The sequence below is a fragment of the Pongo pygmaeus genome, chromosome 15 (genome assembly GCF_028885625.2).
Source record: "Pongo pygmaeus isolate AG05252 chromosome 15, NHGRI_mPonPyg2-v2.0_pri, whole genome shotgun sequence".
NCBI classification, from domain to species: domain Eukaryota; kingdom Metazoa; phylum Chordata; class Mammalia; order Primates; family Hominidae; genus Pongo; species Pongo pygmaeus.
In genome coordinates this window covers 3,244,771-3,253,056 of record NC_072388.2, presented here as the reverse complement: position 1 = coordinate 3,253,056, position 8,286 = coordinate 3,244,771, and positions in this window count along the sequence as shown.

Sequence of the window (8,286 nt, the reverse complement as noted above, 5' to 3'; positions counted from 1 at the left end):
CCACTTCAATCCACACCATTCCGCTCCATTCCATCCCATTCCGTTGCTATCAATTCCACTACACTCCACTCTACTCCAATCCACTCCACTCCATTCTAAGCCTTTCCATTCCATTCCATTCTATTCCACTCCATTCCATTCCACTCGTTTCTTTCAACAGGATCGTACTCTGTCACCCAGTCTGGAGTTCAGTGGCACAATCTCAGTGCACATTTCATTTCACCATTCCGTTCCATTCTATTCCATTTCTCTCCACTCCAATCCACTCCATTCCATTCCACTCCTTTCCAATCCACCAAACTCCAATCCACTCCACTCCACAGCACTCCATTCCACTAAACTACATTCCATTCCATTCCACTCAATTCTCCTCCGCTCCACTCCACTCCACTCCATTCCATTCCTTTCCTTTCCACTCCACACCATTCCATTCCTTTCTTTTGACAGAATCTCACTCTGTCACCCAGGCTGGAGTGCAGTGACAAAATCTCAACTCATATTTCATTTCACCATTCCATTTCATTCCACTCCATTCCATTCCTTTCCTTTCCATTCCACTCCACTGACCTCCACTCCACTCCATTCCATTGCACTCCATGCCACTCCACTCCTATCCACTCCAATACAATACAGTCCTCTCCATTCCATTACATTCCATCCCATGCCATTCCTTTCCACTCCATTCCATTCCACTCCATTCCATTTCGCTCCACTCCACTCCATCAACTCCATGCTATTCCACCCCATTCCATTCCACTCCATTCTATTCCATTGTTTTCTTTTGACAAGATCTCACTCTGTCACCCAGGCTGGAGTGCAGTAGCAAAATCTCAGCTCACATTTCATTGCACCATTTCATTACATTCCATTCGACTCCATTCCACTCAGCTCCACTCCATTCCATTCCATTCCTTTGCACTCAGTTCCGCTCAGCTAAAATCCATTCCTGTCTACTCCACTCAATTACACTCCATCATATTCCTTTACACTCCATTCCACTCTTCTCCTCTGCACTCCACGCTATTCCATTCCATTCCATCCCATTGAATTCCATTCCATTCCTCTACACTCCACTCCAAACCACTCCACTCCACAACAATCCATTCTACTCCACACCACCCCTCTCCACTCCACTCCACTGAATTCATTTGCATTACATTCCATTTCACTCCAATCCATTCCATTCCTCTCTTTCGACAGGATCTCACCCTGCCACCCAGGCTAGTGTGCAGTGGAACAATCTCAGCTCACATTTCATTTTAACATTCCATTCAATTCCATTCCATTCTGTTCCATTGCATTCCATTCCATTCCATTTAATTCCACTCCACTCCACTCCACTCCACTTTTCTCCACTCCACTGCACTTCACTCCACTCCATTCCATTCCCACCCATTCCATTACAGTCCATTCCACTCAATTCCACTATTCTACACTCCAATCCACTCCACTCCAATCCATTCCATTCCGTTCCATTGCATTACACTCCATTGCATTCCATTCCTTTCTTTGTACCGGATCTCAGCCTTTCACAAAGACTACAGTGCAGTGGCACTATCTCAGCTCATATTACATTTCACCATTCCTTTCCATTCCATTCATTCCATTCCATTCCACTCCACTCCACTCCACTTAACTCCAGTACATTCCATTCCTTTCTATTCCACTCCATTCCACTCTACTCCATTTCACTCCACTGCATTTCATTCCATTCCATCACTTTCCATTCCATACCACTCCACTCCACTCCCCTCCACTCCACTCCATACAATTCCATTCCATTCCACTCCATTCTATTCCATTCCTTTCTTTCACCAGGATCTCAATCTGTCACCCAGGCTCGATTGAAGTTGCACAATCTCAGCTCACATTTCATTTCACCATTCCAATCCATTCCATTCCACTCCATTACATACCATTACATTTCTCTCCATTGCAATCCACTGCACTCCACTCCACTCCATTCCATTCCACTCCATTAAACTCCACTCCACTCCTATCCACTCCACTTCACTATATTCAGCTCTACTCCATTCCACTGCATTCCACTCACCTCCACACCATTCCATTTCACTCCACTCCACTCCACTCCATTCTATGCTATTCCATTCCATTCCATCCGATTATATCACACTCCATTCCACTCCAGTGCAGTCCATTATACTCCACTCCACTCTTCTCCACTCCATTCCACTTCATTCCTCTCCACACCATTCCACTCCACTCCACTCCACTCCACTCCATTCCATTCCATCCCATCCCATTCTATTCAACTCCGTTCCACTCTGCTCCACTCCTCTCCACTCCACTGCACTCCATTCCATTCCATTCCATTCCACTGCATTCCATTCCATTCCTTTCTTTCGACAGGATTTCACTCTGTCACCCAGGATGTATTGCAATCACACTATCTCAGCTCACATTTCGTTTCACCATTCTATTACTCTCCAGTCCATTCCAATCAATTCCACTGTGCTCTACTCCTCTCCAATCCACTCCACTCCACTACATTCCATTCTCTTCCATTCCTTTCCACTCCATATCATTCCACTCCGTTCCACTCCACTCCACTCAAATCCACTCCACTCCATTCATTTCAATTCAATTCCACTCCATTCCACTCCACTCCACTCTACTCCACTCCATTACATTCCATCTCTTTCCATTCTGCTCCACTCAGCTCCACTCCACTTCTCTCCACCCCACTACACCCCACACAACTCCACTCCACTCCATTCCTTTCCATTGCACACCATTCCATTCAATTCCTTTCTTTCGGCAGGATCTCACTCTGTCACCCAGGTTTGAGTGCAGTGGCAATGACTCAGTTCACATTTCATTTCACCATTCCATTCCATTCCATTCTATTCCATTCCACTCCATTCCACACCATTCCACTCCACTCCACTCTATTCCACTCCATTACATTCCACACCATTCCACTCCACTCCACTCCACTCCATTACATTCCATGCCTTTTCATTCCACTCAATTCGACTCCATTCCACTCCACTCCACTCCACTGCACTACACCACACACCACTCCACTCCATTCCATTCCACTCCTTTCCATTCCATTCCTTTCTTTCAACAAGATCTCACTCTGTCACCCAGGCTTGAGTGAAGTGGCACAATCTCAGCTCACATTTTATTTCACCATTCTATTCCATTCCATTCTATTTCATTCCATTCCATTTCATTCCACTCCACTCCTCTCCAGTTCATTCAGTTCCTTTCCACTCCATTCAATTCCACTCCATTCCACTCCTCTCTACTCCACTCCACTCCATTTCATTAAATCCTTTTCCATTCCTCTCCATTCCACTCCTGTCCACTCCAGTCCACTCCAGTCCATTCCATTCCACTCCATTCCACTCCACTCCACTGCACTCCACTCCACTCTACTCCACTCCATTAAACTCCACTCCAATCCACTCCATTCTACTCCATTCCATTCCAAAACATTTCCTTCCACTCCACTCCACACCATTCCATTCCATTCCATCCATTTCCATTCCATTCCATTCCCCTCCATTCCATTCCACTCCACTCCACTCCACCCCAGTCCACTGCATTCCATTCCATTCCATTCCTTTCTGTTATATTCCATTGCATTCCATTCCTTTCCATTCCATTCCATTCCATTCCACTCCATTCCATTGCATTACCTTCTTTCGACAGGATCTCACTCTGTCACCCAGGCTGGAGTGCAGTGGCACAATCTCAACTCAGATTTCATTTCACCATTCCATTCCATTTCATTCCATTCCACTCCACTCCACTCTACTCCATTCCAACCAAATCCACTCTACTTCATTGCATTCCATCCCATCAACTCTAATCAACTCCTCTCCTCTCCAGTCCACTCCATTCCACTCCATTCCACTCAATTCCATTCCATTCCATTCCACTTCATTCCACTCCCCTTCATTCCACTGCAATCCACTCCATTCCATTATATTCCATTGCAATCCTATCCATTCAATTCCCTTCCTTTCTTTTGAAAGGATCTCACTCTGTCATCCAGGCTGGAGTTCAGTGGCACATTAACAACTGACATTTCATGTCACTATTCCATTCTATTCCATTCCTCTCCACTCCACTCTATTGCATTATATTCCATTCCCTTCCACTCCACTCCGCTCTACTCCATTCCACTCCATTCCTTTCCACTCCACTCCACTCTAATCCATTCCATTCCATTCCCTTTCACTCCATTCCACTCTACTCCATACCATTCCATTCCTTGCCACTCCACTCCACTCTACTCCATTCCATTCCATTCCATTCCACTCCTTTCCACTCTACTCCACTCTACTCCATTCCACTCCATTCCTTTCAACTCCACTCCACTATACTCCATTCCATTCCATACCATTCCACTCCATTCCACACCACTCCACTCCCCTCCCCTCCACTCCATTCCATTCCATTCCACTGCATTCCACTCCACTTCACTCCACGCGACTCCACTCGATCCCATTCCATTCCATTCCATTCGACTGCATTCCACTCCACTCAACTCCACCTCACTCCATTCCATTCCATTCTCTCCTATTGCATTACACTCCATTCGGCTCCCCTCTGCTTCACTCCACTCCACTCTATTCCATTCCATTCTATTCCATTCCATTCCTTTCCACTCCATTCCATTTCATTCCTTTCTTTTGACAGGATCTCAATCTCTCACCCAGGCTGGAATGCAGTGCCACAATCTCAGTTCATATGTTATTTCACCATTCCATTCCATTACATTTCACTCACTGCACTTCACTCCACTACATTCCTTCACATCCCATCCCATTCCACCCCATTCCATTCCACTCCACTCCACTCCTCTGCGCTCCACTCCATTCCCGTCCATGCCATTCCATTACACTCCTTTCCACTCCTCTCCACTCCATTCCATTAAATTCCACTACATACCACTATACTATACTCCACTCCACTCCTCTCCACAACACTCCACTCCACCACACTCTTCTACACTCCACTCCACCCCATTCCATTCCATCCCATCCCACCCCACCCTACTCCTCTCCATTCCACTCTTCTCCACGCCACTACACTCCACTCTCGCTCTGTCACCCAGACTGGAGTGCAGTAGCACATTCTCATCTCACATTTCCTTTTGGCAATCCATTCATTTCCATTTCAATCCATTCCTTTCCAGTCCATTCCATTCCACTCCACTCCACTCCACTCCATTCCATTTCATTACACTCCACTCCTTTCGTTTCCACTCCAATCCACTCCATTCAACTCCACTAAACTCCAAAACACTCAATCCGTTTCCATTCCACTCCATTCCACTCTAATAAACTCCAGTCCAATCCACTCCATTACATTCCATCCCTTTCCATTCCAATCCATTGCTCTCCACTCCACTTCACTGCACCCCACTCCACTCCATTCCTCTCCACTCTAGTCCATCCCACTCCAGTCCACCCCACTCCACTCCATTCCATTCTAATTCACTCCATTCCATTCCATTCCTTTCGTTTGAAAGGAACTAACTCTGCAAGGAGATGAAAGGAATGGAATGATGTGGTGTGGAGTGGAGTGGAGTGGAATGGAATGGATTGGAATGGAATGCAATGGAATGGAATGGAATGCAATGGAATGGAATGGAATGCAATGGAATGGAACGGTGAAATGAAATGTCAACTGAGATTTTGCCAATGCACTCCAGCCAGGGACACAGAGGGAGATCTTGTCGAAAATAAGGAATGGAATGGAATGCAGTGAAATGGAATGGAATGGAATGCTATGGAGTGGAGAGGAGTAGAGTGGAATGGAATGGAGTGGCATCGAGTGGAATGAAGTCGTGTGGAGTAGAATGCAGTGGAACAGAATGGGATAGAATGTGATGCAGTGGAGTGGAGTGGAAAGGAGTGGAGTGGATTAGTGGGTATTGGAGTGGAATAGAATGGGATGGAATGGGATGGAGTGGAGTGGAGTTTAGTGGAGTGGAATGCAGTGCAATGGAACGGAAAGGAATGGAGTAGAAAGGACTGGAGTGGAGTTGAGTGGAGAGGAGTGGAGTTTAATGGAATGGAATAGAATGGAATGGAAAGGAATGGAATGGAATGGATTGGAGGTGAGTGGAACGGGATGGAATGTATGGAATGGAATGGAATGGAATGGAGGGGAGTGGAATGGAATGGAATGTATTGAATGGAATGAAATCGAATGGAATTGTTAAATGAAACATTAGCTGATATTGTGTCACTGCACTCCAGCCTGGGTGACAGAAGGATCCTGTGAAAGAAAGGAATGGAATGGAATGGAGTGGAATGTTATGGAATGGAGTTGAATGTTATGGAATGAAATGGAATGGAGAGGAGTGTAGTGGAGTGGATTGGAGTGGAGTGGAGTGGAATGGAGTGCAATGGAATGGGATGAAACGGAATGGAATGTACTTTAGTGGAGTTGAGTGGAGGGGAGTGGAATGGATTGAAATGGGAAGGGATGGAATGGAGTGGAGTGGAGTGGACTGGAGTGAAGTGGAGTAGAGTGGAGTGGAATGGAATTGAATGGAAAGGAATGGCATGCAGTGGATTGGAGTGTGGTGGAGTGGAATTAAATGGAATGGGAAGGAATGGAAAGGAAATGTGGAATGAAACGTGAGCTGATATTGTTCCACTGCAATCCAGCCTTGGTGACAGAGTGAGATCCGGTCGAAAGAAAGGAATACAATGGAATTGAGAGGAATGAAATGGAATGGGAAAGAATGGAATGGAGTGGAGTGGAGAGAAGTGGAGTGGAATGGGATGGGACTGGATTGAATGCAATGGAGTGGACTGGATTGGAATGGAGTGGAGATTAATGGAGTGGAGTGGAATGGAATGGTCTGGAACGGTGTGGAATGGAATGAAATGGAAAGGATTGCAGTGGAATGGAATGGTGAAATTAATGTGAGCTGAGATTTTGCCACTGCAGTGCAGTCTGGGTGATGGAGTGAGGAAAGTTGAAAACAAGGAATGGAATGGAAGGTAGTCGAATGTACTGGAAGGGAATGGAATGGAATGGAGTTTAATGGATTAGAATGGAAAGGAATGGGATGGAGAGAATTGGATTGGAGTGGAGTGGATTGGAATGGAGTGGAATGCAATGGGATGTAATGGAATGGAATGGAGTGGAGTGGAGTGGAGTGGAATTGAGTGGAATCGAATGTGATTCAATGGGATGGAGTGAAGTGGAGTGGAGTGGAATGGAATGGAATGGAATGGAATGGAGTGACGTGGAATGGAATGAAATGTTATGGAATGGAACGGAATGGAAAGGTAAAATGAAATGTGTGCTGTGATTTTGCCACTGCACTACAGCTTGGGTGACAGAGTAAGAGACTGTCAAAAGGAAGGTATGGAATGGAATGAAATGGAGTGGAGTGGAGTGGAGAGGAACGGAATGGAATGGAAGAGATTGGAGTGTAGTGGAGTGGAGTGGAATGGAATGGAATGCATGGAATGGAGTGGAGTGAAGTAGAATGGAATTTAATGGTATGGAATGGAGTGGAGTGGAGTGGAGTGGAGTGGAGTGGATTGGAGTGGAATGGAGTGGAACGGAATGGGATGGAGTTAAATGGAATGGTGTGTATTGAAGTGGAGTGGAGTTGACGGGAATGGAATGGTGTGGTGAAATGAATTGTGAGCTGAGATTTTTGCACTGCACACCAACCTGGGTGACAGTGAGATCCTGTCAAAGAAAGGAGTGGAATGGAATGGAGTGGAGGGAATTGAATGGAATGGAGTGGAATGGAGTGGAGTGGAGTGGAATGTAGTGGAATAGAGTGCAGTGGGGTAGAAGGGAGTGGAATGGAATTTGATGTAATGGAATGGAATGGAGTGGAGTGGTGTGCAGTCGAGAGTAGTGTAACGGAGTGGAACGGAATTTGATGTAATGGAATAGAATGGAGTGGATTGGAGTGGACTCGAGTGGGGTGTAATGAAGTGGAATGGAATGAGATGGAATGAATTGGAGTGGAGTGGAGTCGCATGGGGTGAAATGGAAAGGAATAGAGTGAAGTGGAGTGCAGTGGAGTGGAGTGGAGATGAATAGAGTACAATGGAATGGGATGGAATGGAGGGGAGTGTAGTGTAGTGGAGAAAAGTGGAGTGGAATGGAATGTAATTTAGAGGTGTGGAGTGGAGTGGAGTGAAATGAAACGAAATGGAATGGAATGGTGAAATGAAATGTGAGCTGAGATTGTACAACTAAACTCCAGCCTGTGTGACAGAGCGTGATCCTGTTGAAAAAAAGGAATGCAATGCAATCGAAAGGAAT